This window comes from Chelonoidis abingdonii, chromosome 2 (genome assembly GCF_003597395.2).
Source record: "Chelonoidis abingdonii isolate Lonesome George chromosome 2, CheloAbing_2.0, whole genome shotgun sequence".
In the NCBI taxonomy this organism is placed as follows: Eukaryota; Metazoa; Chordata; order Testudines; family Testudinidae; genus Chelonoidis; species Chelonoidis abingdonii.
This window is the reverse complement of record NC_133770.1, coordinates 206,023,704-206,046,934: the sequence shown is the minus strand read 5'-3', so window position 1 is coordinate 206,046,934 and position 23,231 is coordinate 206,023,704. Positions and strand designations below refer to the sequence as shown.

The following is a 23,231-nucleotide window of genomic DNA, read 5'->3' as shown; positions in this document are numbered from 1 at the left end:
ACTCCGTTCTCCTGATGCTACTGTTACAGAAATTGTCAGTAGAATACGAGTGGCAATGTACACATTAGGAGATATATATATCAACAAGTTTGCTGGTATGAATAAACTGTACAATGTCCATCATTGATTTTGCATGTGGCAGCATTGATGACAGTATACTCAATTCTTCGTACAGTTCAAGTCCATTTAAATCAAAATGATCACCGTGCTTCAGGAGGCTCTCTAGGTTCTTGCACTTTGTCATTAGTTGCTCTTTTTTTCCTATTTAGTTGAATTTAGTCCCACTCAGCCTGCTGCCAGCTGAGTGAATGGAACCCCAGGCGGACAGTGGGTTGAGTGGCTTAGCCAGGGTCTCAGCCGCCGGCCTGCTTAGCCTGCTGCCAACCTAGGGTTCCTTGGGGGTCCCAGGCCAGCAGCGGGTGCTGAGTGGGTCCGGTGGCCAGGACCCCAGCTGGCAATGGGGCAGCAACCGGAACCCCAGAGCATCCAAAATCAGCTAGCATGTCACCTTTGGCACATGTGCCGTAGGTTGCCGACCCCTGCTCTATACAAGTGGTTCCCAAACTAGGGTTCGCGAACCCCCAGGGGGTTCGCAGAACGTTACAAGGGGTTCACCAGAAAAATTTCACTAATGGCGACCAGAGGACCCTGGGCATTGGAGACAGCAGGTGGGACCTGGTTGCAGGGCAGACACCCCAAACCCCAGGGAGAGCAGGGCCGGGCAGTTTGGGCTGGCAGCCCGAGTTCCGGGGGTCAGCAAGGGTGCTGGCAGCCTGAACCCCAGTGCTCTGACCGGGGCTGGTAGTCCGAGTAACAGGAAGAGTGGGGCTGGGCAGTTGAGGCTGGCAGCCTGAGCCCTGCCCCCATTAGCAGGGGAGCCGGCAGCCCGAACCCCAGCCTGCGCCCCAGGAAGAGCGGGACGGGCAGTTGAGGCATCCATCACGCTGAGGAAATTTAAACGTAAATCCCTGAAAATATTCATTTTTAGGAAGGGATTCATGACATTTCACGATTTAGTGAAAGGGGTTCACGGGATGTTAAAGTTTGGGAACCCCTGCTCTATACACTAGTAAGGAGATGAGCATATTACAGTTGTTGGAGGGCTCTATTTAGCAGGGCTATAGGAAAGTCAGTCAACATTTTTTGTTTCTCTGATGAAAACTGGCCCACTCCCTTCCCCATGCCAAACTTGTCACAAATATTGTCAACAACTTAATTTTCTGTTTTTGGCTAAGATATTGATTTTTTTTTTAACTGAAATTGAATTCAGGATTGTTAGCAAGCATTTTTGGCAAACAAATTTGTTAAATGACAGTCTAAATGGTAACACAGCACTGCTTTCATGCTTGGCTCAGCCCCAGCCTGCTGGTCCAACAGCTGCAGTAGAGGAGGAGATAGGTGGAAAACTGCAGGACCCCAAAATCCACCTCTTGGGGTGCAGAGTGGCAACAGCAGCAGCAAACCCTCAGGTCCGATCACACGCCAATAGGCACCTTCGCCAGCCCAACGGACCATGGTAAAGTTAGCACACCATCTGATCTCAGGGACGGGGGACCCACGGAGCCACAGCAGCTCATCGTCCCCTGTGCAGCTCCGCCCGGGGGAGAGAAGCACTTCCCAGCTAGGGTGACCAGATCCAGATGTTCTGATTTTATAGGGCCAGTCCTGATATTTGGGGCTTTGTCTTATATAGGCACCAGGAGTCTGTATAAGAAAAAGATCCAAAAATTGGGACTGTCCCTATAAAAGTGGAACATCTGCTCACCCTCCCCCAACCCCCGTCCTGATTTTTTGCACATGCTGTATGGCTATCCCCAGCCGAGTCCTGTGCGACCATTCAAATCCTGGCTGCCTGCAAAGGAGGTGAGTTACTTTCACTTTCATTCCTCAGTAGGCAGCCAGGCAGGGGAGGGGGGAGATGGAGAAATGTAGGGTGCTCCATGGGGTAGGGGGAAGAAGAATGGATGTTATGGGGGACAACAAAGGATACTGCCAGAGCCACCGAGCCTGCCTCACCTCACACCAGGGGGAAAGAGTCACACTCACAGGTGAGTTCCTTCCCCCACCTCTTCCCAGAGACCCCAGCAGCCAATCCCCTCTCTCAGACTGTGCTGCATTCGGCTCTCTCTAGAACCCAGCAGCCCTGCTCTTACATGCTCCACTGCTTCCCATCTGTCCGGGCTTCCAGCAGAGCGGTGCCCTCAGACCTAGTTGTGCCCTAGGCGGCTGCCTATTCTGCATATGGCTAAGGACGGCCCTGAAGGTTGTAAAACTGTGTTCATAGTGCCAAGGAAGCCAAACAAATAGAATAGTATGTTGCTATCATTAGGAACCGTAATCGAATGGCCTGATATGACAAGAGGGAGTAGTAGGTGCTAAGCACCTTGTAGGATCAGGCAAGGAATGGCAAAGGATTTTGAATGGGTGTGGGAGAGTTCGTGTTACAACAGAGAGAAATCATAAAAAAAAGCTTAGCGTTAGGCTATGTCTACACTACAGCTTATGTTGGCATAAGTAACATAAGTTACCCCCAGCAACATAAATTACACCGACATAAGCACAAGTGTGCACAGCTCTGGGTCGGCCAGGGAGCTTCTCCTGCCAACATAGCTTCCGCCATTTGCAGCGGTGGTTTTATTTAGCGTTGCCAACTTTCCAATTTCTGAAAACTGGACTCCCCTGCTCTGCCTCCTCCCCCTAAAGCTCCACCCTCTGCTTCACCCCCTCCCCCAAGGCTCTGCCCTCTGCTCGCTCCTCTCTCCCCCTCCCCTACCCTGCACCCAGCCCTGGGACTGCCGCACTCTCCCCACCCCACCAGTTACTGGAGTGCGGGGGAGACTTTCTCCATAAGCTACTCACTCAGTTCACATAACAAGTCCCTGGAGGAGCTGGGACTAGAACCCAAGAGTCCTGACTTCCAGCCCCCACTCCCCTCCCAGAGTCAGGGAGAAAACCCAGGTGTCCTGGTTCCCAGCTCCTCCAGGCCCCCAATGCCGAGGCAAGGTACGGTCTCAAACATGCCTAGGCATCCCCTGCTTGTCTGGGTTCATGGAACTGGGGGTATGGGGCTACTTGCTTCCCTCTGGGGAACTTGCCCCATTGTTTGTAGCCGTCCCCACCTCCCCAGGCAGCCACAACCCATGTGCCCTGGCTGGCTCCAAAATGGATATATTGGTTCTAGAGTCTCCCCGCTTCTCCCAAGGGGTTTAATGAGCCTCTGCTCCTGGTTCCTCCGCACCCCACGGTGATAGACTCCTGGGGCCACGGCTCCCAGACTCTGAGTTCCCACGGAGTGGTGCCGAGGGTGGCCAGGCTCCTACCTGGTTGGTGATTGCACCATGCATAGAGCTGGGATTGGTAGCCCTGCCCAGCCCTTCAGGGATAAGCGGCCCCATACCGATCCTGGGCCCCTCTGCAGTTAGCAGGGGGCAACTGGAGCAGGGCCAGGGGCTGCTCTCCGAATGGCCCTTCTCGAGGCATCCATACCCTGCAGGTAGTGGGCCACCTCCTTCCTTCCTGCAGCCTCTCTCATGTGCTTGGAGCTTGTCCTCCCCTTGTCCGTTCTGCTCGCAGTACCAGTGCAAACCTGCGGGCACTCTCCAGCCCCAAGTGGGCCCCTTCCTCAGCCGGAGCTGCTTTCCCGTGCTGCAGGAGGCCCCCTGTAGCCACCACTGAGGCTCTCCATGAGCAGCTGCTGGGTCTTCCTGCCCTCTTGGCAGGGAGGCTGATCACGGTTACTCTGGTAACTGGACTTTTAGTGTCCAGTCAGCAGTGCTGACTGGACACTGCCAGGTCCCCTTTTCGACTGGACTTTCTGGGTCAAAAACCGGATACCTGGCAACCCTAGTTTATTATGTTGATGGGAAAGCTCTCTTCCGTAGGCATATAGCATCTTCACCAGATCCGCTGCAGTGGTGTATGTGTAGACATGCCCTTAGACACACATCTAGTTAGTTCCAATTTGTCTTTATTTTAAAAATATTAAACTGTGGAATAATGTCAAAAAGGAAGGGTGGAGTTGAAGTAGTTGTATGAGTAAGGTTTGCAGGACTGGGCCTGATCTTCTTTTAATTGAAATCAACAGGAGTCTTGCCAGTAACGTCAGTGGGAACAGGAACTGTGGCAGCAAGGGAAAGGAAAACTGACTCGACTATTTTCATTGCCCATTCTGAGAGAAAGGGAAAAGGCAAACAAGCAGCACAGGTAGTTGAAAATAAATTATTTTTTTTAAATGACATGTTCCTTCTAATATAGATAATGACATACATTTTAAAAGAAATATACACATTTAATTCTGCCCGTCTCCACCTCAGTGTCCAAGAAACATGGCTTCCACCACATCCTCTGGGAGATGGTTCCACAGTGTAATGTGGTATTTCCCAGAATGTGGGGCATGAAGAATGAGCTGGGAGATGTCTTCACCGCACAGTTACCCTAAACTCTTTACTTGAGTTTTAGCCCAACTTCCCCACAGAAAAACCCTCTGACCCTGGTTTGGAGTTTTGTTAACCCCCAGCTGCCTTATCTGTTGGGGGGAGGGCCGATGTTAGAGCCCGGATGCTGCTTTAACTCAGACTAGAACCTGCCTACTTTGCAGTGAGGGCACAGGCAAAATCACTTGAGTGCTGGTGGTCCTCCAATTCCCTCCCATAATTGCCCCCAAAGGACAGACAAGTTCTCCCACAGTTGACTGGGGAAAAAAATCCTAGCGTCTCAGCACAAAGAAGCATGGCCTGTGCCCCCCAGACGCACATGGATAAATGCAGAAACAGTGAGGATATAGAAGTGCAGTAGGGCTTTGTTGTGGGAATCTTGACGAGGCTAGCCTGGGTGCTCAGACCTTCATGTCAGTCACTGGCATTAACTGTGCAATGATGACATACCATGGTTAGGTCTTTAACAACCCATGGCAGGCCTATGTTTAAGGTGTGTGTTTTGGGAGGAGGGGTGATTGGTTTAATTTTCTGCAAAGAGGAACAATGTTAATTTTCAAAAGCTTGGGAAACACTAGTCTACTACATATCACGGTGGGAATTTTTCCTTATTATTCAGCTTACATTTTCCCTTTTTACAAATTTTTTCCTATTACTCCTCTTCATTTTGCTCCCTTCTGTCAAATTGTTCTCTGCAGATTTTAGCTGATGATTCGCTATCACTCCTTCAACTTTTCATTTTTCAAGAGACAGTTTAAAATGATCACCTGGAATTATTTTTAGAAGTATTGTGTATTATAGAAGAAATAGGTCAGTCAATTAATAACTGCTGGTTTTTTAAAAAATCATATTATAAACAGTTTTATTATCCTTAGAATACATGCCAGCTGTGTGTGTAATTTAGCTCATGATAACAGCAATGGGTTATTTTAGAGGGAGGGAAAAAACAAACTTTCTGTATTCAGTTGTGATGGTAGAGCTAGGAAGAATAAAAGCACATGTAATTATCTCCTAAAGAAATCTGATTTCTGGTGAAATCTCAGGAATTACTCTTACAAGACAATTAGAGCTCTATGAAGTATGTGAAAAGTGGTAAACAAGGAGGTGGCAAATTTTGCAGATGATACAAAACTACTCCAGATAGTTAAGTCCAAAGCAGACTTCAAAGAGTTACAAACGGCTCTCACAAAACTGGGTCACTGGGCAACAAAATGGCAGATGAAATTCATTGTTGATAAACGCAAAGTAATGCACGTTGGAAAACATAATCCAATCTACACATATAAAATGGTAGGGTTTAAATTACCTGTTACTGTTCAAGAGAGTCATTTTGGATAGTTCTCTGAAAACATCCACTCCATGTGCAGCAGCAGTCAAAAAAGCTAACAGAATGTTGGGAATCGTTAGGAAAGGGATAGTTTATAAGACAGAAAATATCATATTGTCTCTATATAAACCCATGGTACACCCACATCTTGAATACTGTGTGTACATGTGGTCATAGGCACCGACTTCCCCTTTGCCCCGTGGGTGCTTGACCCGCCCCTGCACCACCCTTGCCTCACCCCAATTCCACCCCTTTTCCCCAAGTCCCTGCCCCTGCCCTGCCTTTTTACCGCCTCCTCCCCCAAGTGCGCCACATCCCCATTCCTCACCCTCCCTCCTGGAAAGTCCTAAGTGCCACCAAAGAGCTGTTAGGCAGTGGGCGGGAAGAGCTGGGAGGGGGCGGAACAGGGACACCACACTCAGGGAAGGAGGAGGGGGTGGGGGTAGGGGAGCTTGGCTGCTGGTGGGTGTGGAGAACCCGCTAATTTTTCCCTGTCAGTGCTCCAGCCCTGCAGCACCCACGGAGTTAGCACCTATGGGATGTGGTTGCCCCATCTCAAGATATATTGGAATTGGAAAAGGTACAGAAAAGGGTAACAAACATTGTTAGGGGTTTGGAACAGCATCCATATGAGGAGAGATTAATAAGACTGGGACTTTTCAGCTTGAAAAAGGGATGACTAAGGGGGGATATGATAGAGGTCTATAAAATCATGACTGGTGTGGAAAAGTAAATAAGTGTTGTTTACTCATTTTCATAATACAAGAACTAGGGGTCACCAAATGAAATGAATAGGCAGCAGGTTTAAAACAAACAAAAGAAAGTATTTCTTCATAAAAACCTGTGGAACTCCTTGCCAGAGGAAGTTGTGAAGCTAAAGACTATAACAGGGTTCAAAAAAGAAATAGACAAGTTCATGGAGGATAGGTCCATCGATGGCTATTAGCCAGGGTGTGCAGGAATGGTGTCCCTAGCCTCTGTTTGCCGGAAGCTGGGAATGGTTGACAGGGGATGGATCACTTTATGATTACGTGTTCTGTTCGTTCCCTCTGAAGCATTGGACACTGTTGGAAGACAGGATTCTGGGCTAGATGTACCACTGATCTGATCCAATGTGGCCATTCTTATGTTCTTATGTTAAGTATTATATTTTTTTAAAATTGCTCAGTTCTGTAATAGGAGACTTAGCATACTGGAAATACAATTCATTGTCTGATTTGAAAAAAAGGATTTTCACAAAAATATTTGCCAATTTGCCTCTTTTGTCACTGTCAGCTAGTGGGTCACAAACTGAGCTGTTACAGTAGTTGCTTATCTGAAATCATGTTTTCATGTTGCCTAGAGGGTTCTTCAGACATCAAGTATGCTGACACTGATAATACTAATAACTGTACTGATGATCTCAAAGGTGAAAAATTATATACCATGTTTCCCCAAACTATATGTATGTTTTTACTGGGAAAATATCTCTACTGCTCCAACAGTGTTAATTTTGTTATACCCTTAACAATTGTAAGGTGTTTTTTCAAATTTTAATCCTACTACAAATGATCTCAGCATCAGTCTGTGTGATTTAAAATTCTGTGAACTTTTATCTACATGATAAGTCATAATGCCTGTGATAGAGGTGTACTCACTTGAATTTACAAAGGAAGGAGGAAAGACCCCATTTGTGACTTGTTTGTTGTACTTTAAATTAAAGGACAGAATTGATTGAAAGTTTCAATATGGATGGTTAAATTGAAACAGAAAATCATTTATTTATATGCAGAGGAGCATGCCACATAGACAGCTGGCCTCTACCAACCAAATCCCTCAGCACCACAACTGAGTAGTTTTGCATGGAGCACCTTCCACAAACTCCCAGATAAAATGGGGGTGACACAGTGAGCTGATGCAGCTCTCAAGGTTTCACAGTTTTCCAGGATATTTTCTTCCCTTTTATCTTCCATGCCACATAGAGATGATCATCTGATCCTATAAAAATGTTTCACCCTCTTCTCTCCTCATAGCTCAAGTGTCAGGTGAGAATCTCACAATTCTTAAGTTACCAAATGTATTTGATCCTTTAGCAAGGGTTTTAGGCTAAGTCGTAAAGTACCATATGCCTGATCCAATGCAGTTGAAGTCAATGGGAGTTTTTCCATGAACTTCAATGGGTATTGGATCAAGTTCTTTGAGAAGTGCAAAATATTGTATTATTATTGTATTTAGCTATGAACATCAGACTGCCTCATCTGGATCATAATATGTTTCCAGACTGCTTGGTCTAGGAGGCTTTTGTAAACTAAATTGTATAACTACTCTACAATAGCTGAAAAGTGAAATATAGTGTTCTTATATCAGATGTTTTTGAATTTAATGTAAGTAATTTTATTTAATTACTTTTAAGAACCCAATAATATGTGGAAGATTTAGATTCATTTTACAAATTGCTCATCCTTCATGGCCTGTGCTCAGGTATAAATTGGCTTCCACTGAAATTAAAGCACAATTTCCATGATATGAATTTCATTTTAAAGGCTGATATATGTGAATTTACGTAGTATAATATCTTATGTTATTTTTACTTATTTGCTCAGGAGGGTTGACCCCCAGGCCTTTCAAGCATTTCTAAAAGGGCGCTTGCAACTAAATCTTTTCCTTTTTTAAAAGTCCTTTTTCCCAGACAGTGTTACCATTAGATCTCTGATTACTTTCTATCCTACAGTATCTGCTATTGTAAAGAAAATCTTTGCAATTTTTTATCTGATGCACCTTGTACCAAATTGGCTCTGTCTTGTTTACAGTTCTGTTCTCAGTCTACCCCAGAGGAACTCTCAGAACCCAACAGGGGAAAAATTCTTGTGGGAGCAGTCCCAATGATAGACAATGACTTGCATTGGACTTTAAAGGAGAAAAGCCAGCTGAAATTAATTTGGTGCTCATAAAAGTGTGAAACTGGTAGCAATAAGTTGGGTGGGCACAGCACAAGCTTCTATACACAGTAGTAATGCCCCAAATCCTAATCTGTGATACCCTTTTACAGGCTGGTAGGTTAATTCGCTGGCCACTGTGTCAAACAAAGCTCCCAGCAGTGGCAGAATCTCAATCCTTTTCTTCAGGGATGTGTTTGTTTTACAAAACTAAAACAGTCCACCACAAATCAAGAGAGATAAACCAAGTCTTACTGCCTGGCCCTTCTAAAGCTTCTTCCTGATAAGGCCCCAGCACATACAACAGGCATCTCCAGCCAGGTCTTCCATCTAGCTAGAGTGGAGGGCGCCATTCTGGAGCTTTTTCCCCTGACACTGAGACTCCAACCAGGATCTTCCATGCAGGTCTCTTTTCCCAACTGAACAGCTTGCTGGCCTCTTAGTTGAGGACCAGGTGACTTGCAGAGCTATCACCTGATCCCTGGCCTCAAATCCATCTCCTGGGAGGCAGTTAATTTGTCATAGGTGGGGCTAAATCCAGCTCTCTTAAAGAGCCATCCCATTCTGTGACATCTTCCTATTCCAGGAGTCTGCCTTGAGTCAGGACTCTCACAGGTGCTGAATTTGTGAAGTTATTTTTGATGTGGAAAATATTCATCTGATACCAACAGGTTTGTATAATTATTGACTTAAAGCAGACTGGAACCCAAGTTTCAAGTAAAGATATTATATATCAGTTGTGTATGTATCTGATTGTGTGATGGTGTTTGAATATTTTTTATACTTTTAGGAGATTTCTTGCAGTTGATCAGTAATCCCAGATCTAGGAATAAATATGTGTTTGATAATGTCCTAGTGTTCATGGGATGATTCAGTATTTAAATCACTTTTGGCAGGACTTTCATTTGATATGAAACGTATGTTGTGGGGGGTTCATTCTTTATAAAACTAAGGATGTAGAAACTGTAGACAGTTCAGGACACATCAGTCTTCCTTCTCCACGCCTAGTGATGCTGAACTGCTTTTACTACATAAGAATACAGCTGAGCAAAGCCTTTGGAAAATACAGTAACTTACTCCTCCCTTTTTATCAGCTCCTCTTTCTGGCCAGTATGCTTTCTAGAAGTAGCAAATTATCATAAGAAATAACTAGTACAAGATATCTTAAGAAAGCTTTCAACCTTCTCTCTTTACTGTTGTATATGATTGACAGACGTTTATATTATTCTTGCACAAACCCCTACAATCCAAGCTATCACCTTGGTATTTATTGGTAAGCACTAATTTACTAAAAACTCATAACCAGCTTATTAATGATTTCCTGTTTTAATTATTTAATTTTTTTCTTCCTAGTTGATCATATGTTCATATTATTGGAGAATGGATATTTTTGTTGTTAATGTGTAGGACTGGAAGTCAGTAAACCCAAGTTTTATTCCTGGCGCTGCCACAGATTTCCTGGGGGGACCTTTAGCAAGTCACTTAACCTCTCTGTCCCGTGGTTTGCCCATCTGTAAAATGGGTATAATCATATCTACCTGAAAGGGTTGTTTTGTAATTAAATTCCTTAATGTTTGGAAAGGCTTTGGGTTTCCTCAGATGTAAGGTGCTATAGAAATACAAAGCATTGTTATTTTTCTGAATAGTGATTACAATTAGCCTAATCATAGTTAAGTAATTATCATCGAACACTTGCTGTGTCTAATATTCAGATTATTATTTTTGTACAGCTGGAGATGAAGTGAATATTTCTAATAGGTTTAACGTTACTGCTTTTTGTGGAAAATGTATCAAGGCAAGAACAGGGGTCAGTTATCAGAGCTACATGTTTTACTTTTACAAGTAGCATCCCATTTCTGACTGCTATATTTCTGGAACAGTCATACAATTGATGGAGACTCCCTGCCGTTCCACCTTTAAGGAGATAGTGTAATGATTATAGTTGCTAGCAGGGAGCTAGGACAGCATTGTATGGTAATGATCCATAACACTTCATTTTACAACTGTGTTCCTGTGTTGTTTGGACCATCACTGTAAAATATTTTGGTATTGGTACCTTTTTTTTTTTTTTAATAAGTGAGGGAACAGAGTCAGCCAGTCCACGCTAGAATGATCTATCTACGTAATTATGCTGTTCTCATCCCTGTAGTATCATATGATAAAAGACTTAGCACTGCCTTTCTGACTTACTAAATTTGTACGTTAGTCACTGTCTTAGGGAGATGATGACTGTTCCTCACTTCCCCACCTAATTATAATAATTTAATTGAGTTTGATGTGGGTAAGGAAGGCTAATGACTGGAACCCCTTGGCTCCTAAATGGAAATAATAATTCCATAAACATTGTGGCCTGTTTTTGTCTGATTAGCCAGATAGCCTGTACATTCAGTTACTTTTGGCACCTTCTCCTCCCCCATCTTATTGTTACAGTATGGTGAATTGTGTAATTTTAATAAGATTAAAGATATTTGCATGTTAAGGTGTTCAGGGTATTAGCTAGTTGTGTGTCAGTTAATCTGTCTGAGCTGGCTATAATCACCTCCCATAAAGGTTAGAGTGTTCAAGAATATTTACCTTGCAGAGCTGAGAGTCTAGACATGTCTGGAATGGTCCTTAATTTTCAAGCTTTGTCTGAGATTTATGCCAACAGAAGAATGACGCATAGAAAAAGTGACAGAGGCAGTAGATACAGAGCTCTTAACAAATCATTTGTGTAAGCTATGGGTGATAGTGTGCCTGTGTCTGTGTGTTTGTAGCAAAAGGAATAATCCATGGTAAAGATTAGGATTGCCAGGTGTTCGATTTTTGACCAGAAAAGGGACCCTGGCGGCGCCAGTCAGCTCTGTTGACTGGGCTATTAAAAGTCTGGTTGGTGGCAGGCTGGCAGGTTCCCTAACCACCTCCATGTAGCTCCTAGCAAGCAGCCAGCATGTCCCTCCGGCTCATAGGCATAAGGGCAGCCACAGCGGCTCTGCGCACTGCCACCACTCGTAGCGCTGGCTCCACAACTTCCAGTAGCTGTGAACTGTGGCCAATGGGAGCTGCAGGGTTGGTGCCTGCAGATGGGGGCAGTCCGCAGAGCCCCCTAGCCATCTAGGAGCTGGATGGACATGACGCTGGTTCCTGGGGTAAGCGCCACCCAGAGCCTGCACCCCTCACCCTCTCCCGCACTCTGAACCCCGTGGCTCCAGCCCAGAGTCCCCTCCTGCACCCCAAATCTCTCATCACTGGCCCCAGACAGAGCCCTCACCCCCCCCCCAGCATCGCAACCCCCTGCTCTAGCCCAGAGCCCACTCTTACACTCAGAACCCCTCGGCCCCAGTCCCCTCCTGCATCCCAAATCCCTCATCACCATCTCCAGCCCAGAGCCCTCACCTCCAGCCAGAGCTCTGTCACACACACCCCCGAATCCCAACCCCTTATCCTAGCCTGGAGCCCCCTCCTACACTCCAAATCCCTTGACCCCATCTGCAGCCCCCTCCTGTACCCCAAATCCCTCATCACTGGCCCCAGCCCAGAGCTCACACCCCCAACTGGAGCCTTCACCTCCTCTCACACTCCAACCCCCTGCCCCAGCCCACTGAAAATGAGCGAGTTAGTGAGGGTGGGGGAAAGCAAGTGACAGAGGGAGGGGGTGATGGAGTGAGCAGGGGCGGGGCCTCGTGGAAGGACCAGGGAAGGGGGTGGGGTAAGGGTGTTTGGTTTTCTGCTATTCGAAAGTTGGCAACTCTAGTGAAGATCTGTACTGTGCATTACACAATTGTGATCTGTTACAGAAAAGTACCGTCAAACGACTGACCCTGAAAACTTAAACTGGCGCAAAGAACTGGACTCAGAGATCTGGGTCCTGTTCCTGACTGCTGCTGACTCAGCCTGAGCCCCTAGGTATGTCATTTAACAGTTCTGTACCTCAGCTTTCCCCATGTGCAAATTAGGAATGATAATACGAGACTGTCCCTCATGGGTGTTGAGGCTTCAGTAATAGGTGTTTGTAAGGCACTTAGAGATCCATAGGCGAAAGGAGCAATGGAAGTGCAAAATATTATTATAAAAGAAGGAACTAAAGGGATAAATAAAATACTCCACTGAAGTTTTTACTTATCTATAATCCTCTACTATATTTTCCTTAATATTTTTGGAGTGTTGTGAATACTCTTTGAATCAGCTGAAAATGGTGGAAATAATCAATGCACCACTGCTTTGGAACAAAAGCATTTTCCCAGAGATTATTCTTTTCAGTGGGAAGAGGTCTTGAAACAGGCAGAATGTTTGTATATTGTACATATACCAAAACTCTTCTCAGAACACCACTTCATTTAATGGGTTTTAACACCAATGCTAGGGTTGCCCTTTTCTTTTTGTGCTTTGGCGTATGATGATGTACGTATTTTACGGTCTTCTGCAAAAGCTTCACTACACTGGGTGATCTTAGGTTCTGTGGGTACTTCTTGACAACAATACTTGAACAGTGTGCACAAGAACAAACACCAAAGACAACAATTCTGTGTTGGCCGGGGAATGGACAATATCACCTAATAAGTGTTTTCCATCTCAAATGTTGATGGTTTGTTGATATTGTTGCACAAATGACATTTTATGCAAGTATTTACTACTTTCCAGGAAACTCAGTCAATTAATTAAACTTCAATAAAATAAATGCAGTAATAGTATCACTTCCTTTTGGAGACCACGCACTCCTTGCCCAAAGAGCTCACCATGTAGGTTAGGATCAGGAGGAACAGTTGGATGAAGAAAACTGGGTGGTAGAACTAATGGCTGGTCTACACTACTGTGGTAAATCAGTCTAACTTATTTAATTTCAGTTACATGAATAACATAACTGAAGTCGATGTAGTTAGATCCACTTACCACAGTGGCTACATTGCACTGTGTCGACGGGAGAGCATCTCCCATTGACTTCCCTTATGCTTCTTGGGGAGGTGGAATACACAAATTGATGGCAGAGTGCTCTCCTATCGATTTAGCATGTCTTCACCAGACCCACTAAATTGACATTTGCTGCATCAGTCGCAGCAGTGCTGATCTACTGGTAAGTGTAGACATGCCCAAAGTAACACCAAAACAGTTCACTTTGGGGCTTTCCCAGAAGAGAAGGTGTGAAGGACATGGCCATTCACTCCTGCAATATACTATGGGTGAATTCACAGTGTTGCCAACTCTAATGATTTTATCATAATTCTACTATACTTGGAGGTTTTCTTAAAGCTGCAGTTCCTGGAGTCATGTAAATACAAAAGACTCTCACCTTTCATTAAAAAATATAAGTAAATATCTAGTCTTCATTATCAGAGAGAAGCTTGAAAACATGACCAGAATAAACACTAAAGGCTTAAAAACCAGAAGGCTAAATAAGAACATATTTAAAAAAAAAAAACAGATTTTTTGGGGGAGGTGGGGGGGATGGGGCAGCTGCCTTTTTTTTTTTTTTTTTTTTTATATATTTGGTGTTGGCAATACTGGAATTTTCAAACCCTCATGGATGGTCAGTAGAACCAAAGGCTATTAATTAAGTCAGCACTGATATTCCAGATGTGGTGAGTATGGAAGATGTGAGGAGGACCAATTTATTTCCTCATTTATTTAGGCAGTGTTAGCAGTAAGTTGTTTGGTTTTGTATATTTAATATTGGTTTTACTGTTTTCCCTTATGCATCTATAAATAGTGTTCAAGTGTCCTTGTTTCTTTGCCTTTGTTGTTACGGTATGCAATTTCACCCTTTGTTTTACCCTTCCCTGGTGACCTGTTACATTTAGTTATAAAGATATCTAGGAAGGAAATAATTATACTAAACTTTAATCTGCCCTTAAAATCACACTATAATTAAACCTACACATAAGGGGAGCAGTGCGTGTTTGCTCCTCTACCTTTAGCAACAAACCTTAAAGCAGAAGTCCCGAATATGTGGGGTTTGCCCACCTAGGGGGGCGTGGAGGAACGTTTGGGAGGAGTGTAGTTGATGCCCAGGCCAGCCCCCATGGGGGGCAGGGAGGGAGCGCCACCCAGCTCCGATCCTGGCCCCGGTTTCCAGCCCCGCGCCCAGGGATCCTCTTCCAGCTTTTGCTGGCTGCCCTGCATCCAGGGCATCAGCTGCCATCCCTGTTCCCGGGGCTCTGTTGGCCTTGGGCCCCAGCCAAGGCTCTGCTCCTGCCCCGCCCCCAGCTATGGCCCCAGCTTCAGCCCTGTTACCTGTCTGCATCCTCCCCTCCTAGAGCAATGGCTCACACTCCTGGCTCCGGGGGTGAGGGTGGGGTTGGGGTAGGGATGGAGGCAGACAGGGATAAACGGGAGGGCAATGTAAAAGGTTTGGGGACTACTCCCTTAGTGAGTGGAGAGGAGGTAGAATTTTTGCATTACTGTTTTAGGTACCATCTTTTTGCAGATGGATTGTGTGTAGAGACGTCCTTTATGGGAACCATTTAGAGGTCAATACATAAGAACAAAAAACTGAATTAAAATGCTGTAAGGGGTCTTCACTTGGAATTCATAGAGTACAGGGCCACTAGATCATTCTGTATGTCACAGGCCATTAAATTTCACCCAGTTGCCCTGGACTGAAACAAAAAATCCCTTCATTTGATGCATTTTAAACTAAAAATTAATTTAATGCAGGTTTTTGTGTAATTTACTGGTGGCTTTTTCAGACTGTAATACTTGACACTGACATTGCATGTTGTTGTTGTTGTGGCTCTTAGGGGCCCCAATCAGTACCCTATTATGCTAGGTGCTGTACAAACACACCAACAAAAAGTCCCTGCCTCAAAGAGCTTAAAAAAAGCAATTTTCAAATGATTTGAAGCTGCTGGGAAAGTAAATAAACAAAACTTATCACAGAAAACCAAATTATAGTTCCCTGTTCCAGGTCTGCATTGCCTAAAAGGAAATCAGGCTATTTTGGGAAATGAAACTAAAATTTAAGCAGCTGTATAACTTTGTTTTTCCAACTGCTGATGGTTTTTGAGGACTGGGTTAGGTAACATGGCTACAGGATTTGCTGTACTAATCCTTCCAGTTCCTGTGATTTTACTTGAGTTGAACTTGCAGGTTGATTGCATAGGAAAACATTAGCATGAGATGCTGACCAGCCTTTGAACGTGTGCAGTTATATATTGGCTTTTGAGACACTACAAATACAGGTAAAAGCAAATAATTGTCACTAGGAGGTAATCCCCTCCCTCCAGTAAAAGCTTGGACTCTTTCACCAATTTCTTTTAATGTTTGACAAGAAAAGAAGGGCAGGGCATTTGGAATTTTTAAAAAAATAATGCTTGTGTTTGCTCTGATCCCATCAGGCCTGATCTCATCAGGCCTCACAAATTGATCAGGGTCTGGCCACATGCCATAAATGCTTGGACTGGAGACTCCCCAGTGGTACTGCCAATTCTGTAGGTGGTGCTCTTGCTGCCCCTTATACATGGGGAGGGTCTTTCTTACTGTCAAAATCTCTAAATTCACCGGCTTGTCCTCCTTTGAATCCCTCTCTAAGGGTTACTTGTGCTATTGTAACATCAACAGACCCTGGTGGTCAGGATCAAACCTGGGGCAGGTGGGGAGCTGAATGAGCCAATTATTGTGCACATGTGATCGTTTTATTCTTGCCTCATCCTCTTTCCCCCACACTAACTTTTAATTTTTTATTCTACCTATTGGGTTTTGTCATGATCCTAGACTGTGAGATTTCTGAGTCAGACTGTCTTTTTTATTTGTACAGTGCCTAGCCCACTGCAGCCATGATTCTTGAATGACCCTGTAATATAAAGGAATAATAATAGTGAACTGATTGCCCCAGCGTCTTGTTAAGAAGCATAGGATTTGCCATCATCCTTTGAATCAGGCATGAAACTGAGGTCCTTGAGGATTAAAGATCCCACAGCAGTTTTTGTAAGGATTATTAAACCTTGATTTCATGGACCCAGTATGACCTGAGTATTTTTGTTCTTCTCACCTTAATTCTTTATTCATTTCCTGCCCTAAGCCATTGTGTTTCCCTGCTGTGTGATAACATCCGCTGCGTTCCATATCCTCTGATGAAGGACATTATAGAAATGTAAAGCATCAGCATTATTATTTATTATACAAAATTTATCTGTCATAAAATGTCTGCGAAAGAAGGAAATGTTCATTTTAGTTTTACTAAATCTGCTGGGTTGGAAACTAAATGTAAATCGGGGTAATGTATATCCCTTTCTGTTGTGTTTTGCCTCTGGCAGCTTTTAAAATCACAAATGCACATTTTTAATGATGAAATATAACGTTCAGAGGGAGACATTCTGCCCCAGTTGTTTCATTAGAGAATTGACTTACTAGAGACTGTTTTTAAGGACTCATGTCTGTGACTAACCAAGGTATTGTCCCTTAAAAATATGTATAAATAGGAAGAGCAGTTTAAAATGTTTTCTGTCTATCCAAACCGCTGAGTTTTAGTTGCAACATGAAATAAAGCAAAGAGGTTATGTTACAGGGCTATGCCACACATTTATTTCTCTCCTGAAACCAGTATTTTCAGTCAGTGGTATCCCAGAGGTGCATGAGAGCTTTGGTATCGGGTAACCCTGAGGCTGAATTTTATCAATTATGTTACAATGAATAACTCTGTGTGTGTGTGTGTGTGTGAGAGAGAAATATATAGATATATTAATGGGTTACAGCTGACAATTAATTACCTTTGTCTCACTTTTTAAACTGAGCATTGCTGTTTTTTGGATTTAAATATCCCTTGTGGCACAGATCTGAAGCAAACAGAAAACCAACATCAGTCTTTCTCTCTTTTTTTCCATGCTCATTAATTACAGGTGGTTCCCATTTTGCCTGATATTCTGGACTGAGTGCATAGGTTACTGCTATGTTGCTGCGTATATGTTAGTGCTCTGCTGTTCCTGTACGCCAGGGTTGGTGCCTACCTGCTGCCTCTCTTTGGCAATACCACTGTGTTTTATACAGCTCTACTGCATTTTGTCTTTACAGATGTACTTAATATTTTCATTTTTGAGGCTTCTTTTTATGGAGGTCTCAAAGGTGGAGATCATTCAGCTACATAAAGAAACCAGAGATCATCCAGCTATAAAATTGCATTGTAACATTAGCTTTTGTTTTGTCTACCGTTAATTTTCTGTTCCTGTTTTTTCTAAAGTTTGTCCAGCAACCTGAAATGGGTAATTTTAAGTCTGTGGTTTCTATTGGCTTCTAATTTCCCAGTGAATAAAAATATATATCACAAGCGTATTCAAAAAGTGTGTTGGCAGAGGTGTGGGGGGTGGGGAGTTTTCCTGCTCTCGGGGCATTTGTGGGATTTGAGAGGCGGTTGTATTTATTTATAAGGAGAAAAAGGGCAGGATTCTTCCATTCTCCGCTACCAGGTGTGTCAAGTACCATTTGAAGGACTTTACTTGTATGTCTTTGCGTGATCTAATTGGTTCCAGTTACTGCCCTAGGGTGAGAGGTAACTAGTGCAGTCAATTATTTCATACTGATGTTCACTCTGATTAATCTATTCATTATTACATACAAAGAGGGAAAAAATGAAAACCTGTGTGGATAAACACTCATGATATGTCCTAGAGAGAGAGGTTAGAAAATTCAAAGATAAAGATGACATTGTTAAGGCTGCAAAGTCTAAAATTAGATACTGACTTTATTTTGCACGCAGGCATATAGGCATCACATTTTGTCCCTGCTTCATGACTAGGGAGACTGATGACGCTTACAAGAATTCTGCTTTCTGAGAATAGGATTCTTGTGACTTGCTACGTTATGCCCAGTCACAAGGAGGGAACAGAGGAATGGCATGACATGTAGGTTTACGTCAAGTGCCAATGTATAAAGCTCCGCTGGGAGTGCTTAATCATAGCTGTTGGTCAATTAAACCTGCTCTGAGCAGAGTTAGACAACATCATACTTAAAACTACAGAATCCCGTGAACAGCAGGGCTTCTAATACTGTGAAGAGCAATGGAGTGGAAAAGTTAGCAATCAATGGAAATTTTTTTTTAAAGTTTCTTGGTGTATGTAGACAAGATGGGAGCGACAATACTCTATATGTTTACTATATCTATAGAGTGTTAAGTGAGATGGAGATGGGGAATTGTCAGTTATAGTGGGGATTAAAAATAATGTCTACGATCAGGTGATCTGTGTGGATTGGACTTGACATAGAGTCCACCTACAGTGTGGATTTTACTACATCACTTATTATTTCTGACCCTGGGAGAAAGCAGAGAGACACCTGATATGTCTTTGCGTTATGTAGCCACCAGACTAGGAATGAACAGTAATGACAAATGGATGCTGGGGATCACATCCCAAGCACAGTGTGTAACAGTTCCCTGGGTGAATTGTACCCACTGCTCAGAGGTACTTGACGGGTTTTATCTTTTGCTTACACTTTGTCAATGTCTGTATAGCTTGCCATACCAATAAAGCCTTACTGAGTAGAAATGAAAAAATTGTTAGAATGTAGTTTAGTCTTGCCTGTATGGATGGGACAAAGCCATGTTAGAAGCTTGTTGTGTCACTGTACTACAGTCCACAGTCAGCTAACATGGTTCTGTAACTTCATTATGGATGCTTGGGTTCTGTCCATGCAAGAAGGCCAAACTGTATTGTGACATGGGCACTATTGTTATAACTAAGGCTACGTTTCTGTCACGGGTGTTTTTAATAAAAGTCATGAACAGGTCACGGGCAGTAAACAAAAATTCATGGCCTGTGACCTGTCCTTGACTTGTACTATCTACCCCTGACTAAATTTTGAGTGCTGGGCAAGGAGGCTCATGGCGCCGTGGGCACTCTAGTGGCAGCCCAGGGGTGCAGGCAAGCAGCCCAGGGGTGCTGGGGGAGGGCACATGGCCATGGGTTGTCGAGGGTGCTCTGGGATGGCGGGGCCCAGGATCCCTGTGGGTGGTGGAGAGAGGGAGCCGGGCAGCGGTGCGGGGCCCAGGATCCCTGTGGGTGGTGGGGAGAGGGGGCCGGGCAGCGGCGCACAGCTCAGGACCCCTGCTGGTGCTGGGGAGGTGGGGGCTGGGCGGCAGCATGCACCCTGGGATCCTCTCCAGTGCTGGAGGGGGGCTCCTGGCAGCAGCCCAGGCCTCCCACTGCTGCTGCTGTGGGTGAGGGAGTGCGGCAGCCCAAGACTGTCCCAGCCATGGCTTATGCGGCTGGCCCAGGGGCTGCTCGAGCTGCTCAGGCAGCCCTGGAACCAGTCTCACTGGCTGCTGAAGAAGTCACGGAGGTCCCGCAAAGTCATGGAATCCATGACAGACTCGCAGCCTTAGTTATAACACAATGATCCAACATGGTAAATTTGTGATGCTGCTAGTGTTGTGCTGTTAAATCATACCTATGCTGCTAGTTTTAAAATGGATTTGGGAATTATGGTTGCCAACCCTCCAGGATTGTCCTGGAGATTACAGGAATTAAAGATTAATCTTTAATTAAAGGTTATGTCATATGATGAAAGCTCCAGGAATACATCCAACCAAAATTGGCAACCCTATAAATCCATGTTTTTTAAATTGGTTAATACCCTCTTTGCATCCACACTGTGAAGTTTGCACAGCATAGTGCAAAGCTGTGTTGAATCTTGCAGGGTGGAGTCTTAAACACCTTTTTTCTAAACTCTTTGCTAATGCTGCAGGAACAGTGTCTGAGACTCTCTCAGAATTCCAGAGGGGTGAGTGAGTGTACAAACCAGGTTTTGACATAGTTAGGGTTTATTTTTCAGCTAATGTGGACAGAGCTGAATAAGCCAATACCCTTGGAGAATGTAGAGTTTTGTATTCTTTATTTTGCCTCTCCCTGCCTTTCTGTTCCCTCCTTCCCCACAGGGGAAACAGTGGGTTATACATTTTCACCTCTTAATCCTCTCTGACTGGACTTTAATTTCAGCTGGTGCTACATATTATATTATAGAGGGGGGAGGTGACGAGGATAAAACCGCAGGAAGGGCCTTATGATTGTCTCCTGATTCATTGTGTTGTAAGGATAAGTCGTAACTGTTTGCTCAAATCCCTATGAGTTTTTCTTCAAAATGAAGTGATTAACTTCTGTTGTAAAATTCCTCTTGTCTAGGGCATCCAAGCTTTATGCTGAGCTTGACAGCATTCAAGATATCCTGCCCACATAGGCTGTTAGGTTCTGCTTATCCTTTGGTTCCACTGCCTGGTGAAATATTAGATAACGGGGAAAGAGCTTATCTTACATGCGTCTGAACTGACAAATATGGCAGCCTTTCAGTAAAAAGGCTAATGCAGTCGAGGCCTTTTTCCTGGATGGAATAAGAATGAGCCCCGTTGACAATGGTCAAATGCATACAGCATGATTTCCATAGCATCCAGACAGCCAGAGTATCTAATATCTACCTGTCTAGTCAATACATCAGCTTTGCTAGAGCAAGGAGCTGGAGTTTGTTATTGAGACTCATTTCTAATGCATTGGGAACAAATCTTTTTACCACCCCTCTTTATTCCAGAGTAAACATCATAAGCTGCGTGAATTTATTTACTTCAGTGACAAATAATTGTGTCAGTCACCTTTGTTTTCCAAATAAGATATTTCTCTAAAATTTCCTTAGGATTTAATTTGCATGGCTTTAGGCAGGAGAGGTGGGAAAGGGGGAGAGAGTGGAATTTGTTAATTTTTTGAGCAACATTGTTAGGCTAGCATTAATTTTTGTCTCTGGATTGAAATGTGAGATAAGGTGATCCAGCCATGTTCCCATATAGGGCTTGGCAGGGGTGAGTGTGTGTGTATGTGAGGGGTGGTCACAGCCCCAGGGGATGGAGAAGTGGCTGGATCCCACTGGACCAGGGAAATCCCTGTCTCATGCACTGGGAAAATGGGGCTCCTCCAGGGCAGGACTGGGTCTGGCTCCAAGTGGTGGGGACTGTCCCCGTGGTTGGGGAGCAGGGGGCTGGGCACTGGGATGCCATTCCCTCTGGCACCCTACTCTGAGGTGTTAACCTTTTCCCTGCCAGCACCATTGTCCTTGCCTGGGTCAGGCCCCTCGGAAATGCAAGAAGCCTCCCATGGGAAGTGGCTGAGCCAGAGAGAACTATTTAGTAAACCAGATGGTTTTTGCCCTAAAGCTATATACTGGGTCACAACAGGCCATCAAAGTTTACAAATTGATCCCAAGACCACAAAGGTTGAGAACCATTGGACTAGATGGCCTTCAAAGTCTCTTCCAGCCCTATATTTCTATTATTCTAGTATTTTTGCACACACTTGTGCAAGCACGCACACACTGTGGCAATAGGGTATTTTTCATTCTTCCTCAATTCTAAAAACAAGCTGAAGAGGTTTTGCTCAAACTCTCCCAACTGAGCAGAGATGAAACATGGAAAATTTCATCCTCAAAGATTGAATGTTTCAGAAAGATAGGAGTGTGTGAAAATGGGAGTGTTATGGAACCTATTATTGAGACCCTAATCGGACAGCTACCCTAACACTTGAAACAATTTCCTGTGTGCAAGGGATCCTTCCTCTCTTCTTCAAATCCCTTTCTGAAACCCATTTCTTTCATGAAGACTTTCTAGGTTTATTCTCCCAAATGATATATCATTGCTTTGATATCTACAGATGAAAAGGCTTGTAGAAGCCCTATTACCATTGTTATCTGAATTAGATTCTGAATTCCTCATTCCTTCTCTTAGTTTTGCTAAAACATCATGTTCACTTAAAGCATTCGCCAAATATGAAACATCATCAACAGCAGGCCTATGTGACAGGTGCATTTAAAGAGATTTATGATCACTTTCACCATTTGGCAGGCAATTGCTTTTTATTATTTTTAGATTTTTATTTAAAAATAGATTCATGTCACCTGGCAGCAGCTGGCCAGGCTTACTCCATGAGTAAAGTCCACCACCCAATGGCAGAACTTGCTGTGATGTACATTATCACAGCACAGGCAAGATAGGTTTTTACTGATGCAAAGGCACCCCCTTTTACCAGGAAGCCTGCCCTCTGCTAATCCTACTTCATCTGGAAACCACTCTTGAGTACATCTCTTTTATGCACAGTGTTTACTTAAAAGAGCTCTCTTCTATTAGGTATTAGTGCAGGTGACAGTGTATTATCGTCAGCCCTCTGTTTAGGAGAAATGCCTATAAGAATATGACAAGTCCACCGGTAAACGGGGTAGTGGGAATCCTGTCCATCAGTTTCAGCTCTATTTTTAAAGCCCATTAAGTTAAGCCCATATGTTGTGAAGAAAAGCTTCAAAATGTGAACGAAATGTAAGGAAAATGCTTTTCTGTGTTTGAGTTGCAGGCAGCCTGAAATGGAGAACAGTGAACTGTGTAAGGTTTGGTTTCAATGCACAGGCTAAGCAGTCAGGCTGTTTGTACGGGAGTTCCTCTAACCTGGAGACAAGAATCCTCACTACTACACAGCAGTAGCTGCCACTCTAACTTAAGTGGTGCTCTGGCTGCTTCATTGCTGGCGCTCTACAATGCTTGCTTGCACTGAGATCCACCAAACCCACATTAAACCTCCACTGTGCCCTGGACCAGTCTGATTAACATTCATACACTCCTCCCTG

The 23,231-nt window shown here is 44.1% G+C and overlaps 1 protein-coding gene across 2 annotated transcripts in view; it reads left to right on the top strand.

Moving 5' to 3' along the window:
- The window catches only part of LDLRAD4 (low density lipoprotein receptor class A domain containing 4), a 462,955-nt gene that overhangs the window by 406,565 nt on the left and 33,159 nt on the right, over positions 1-23,231 (top strand). The window contains exon 2 of one of the 2 annotated variants that reach the window (XM_075062927.1): positions 4,085-4,203. The exons of the other annotated variant lie outside the window; for it this stretch is intronic. The gene's annotated coding sequence lies outside the window, so the exon portion shown is untranslated. The remainder of the gene's footprint in view (positions 1-4,084; positions 4,204-23,231) is intronic. 2 annotated transcript variants of the gene reach the window in all.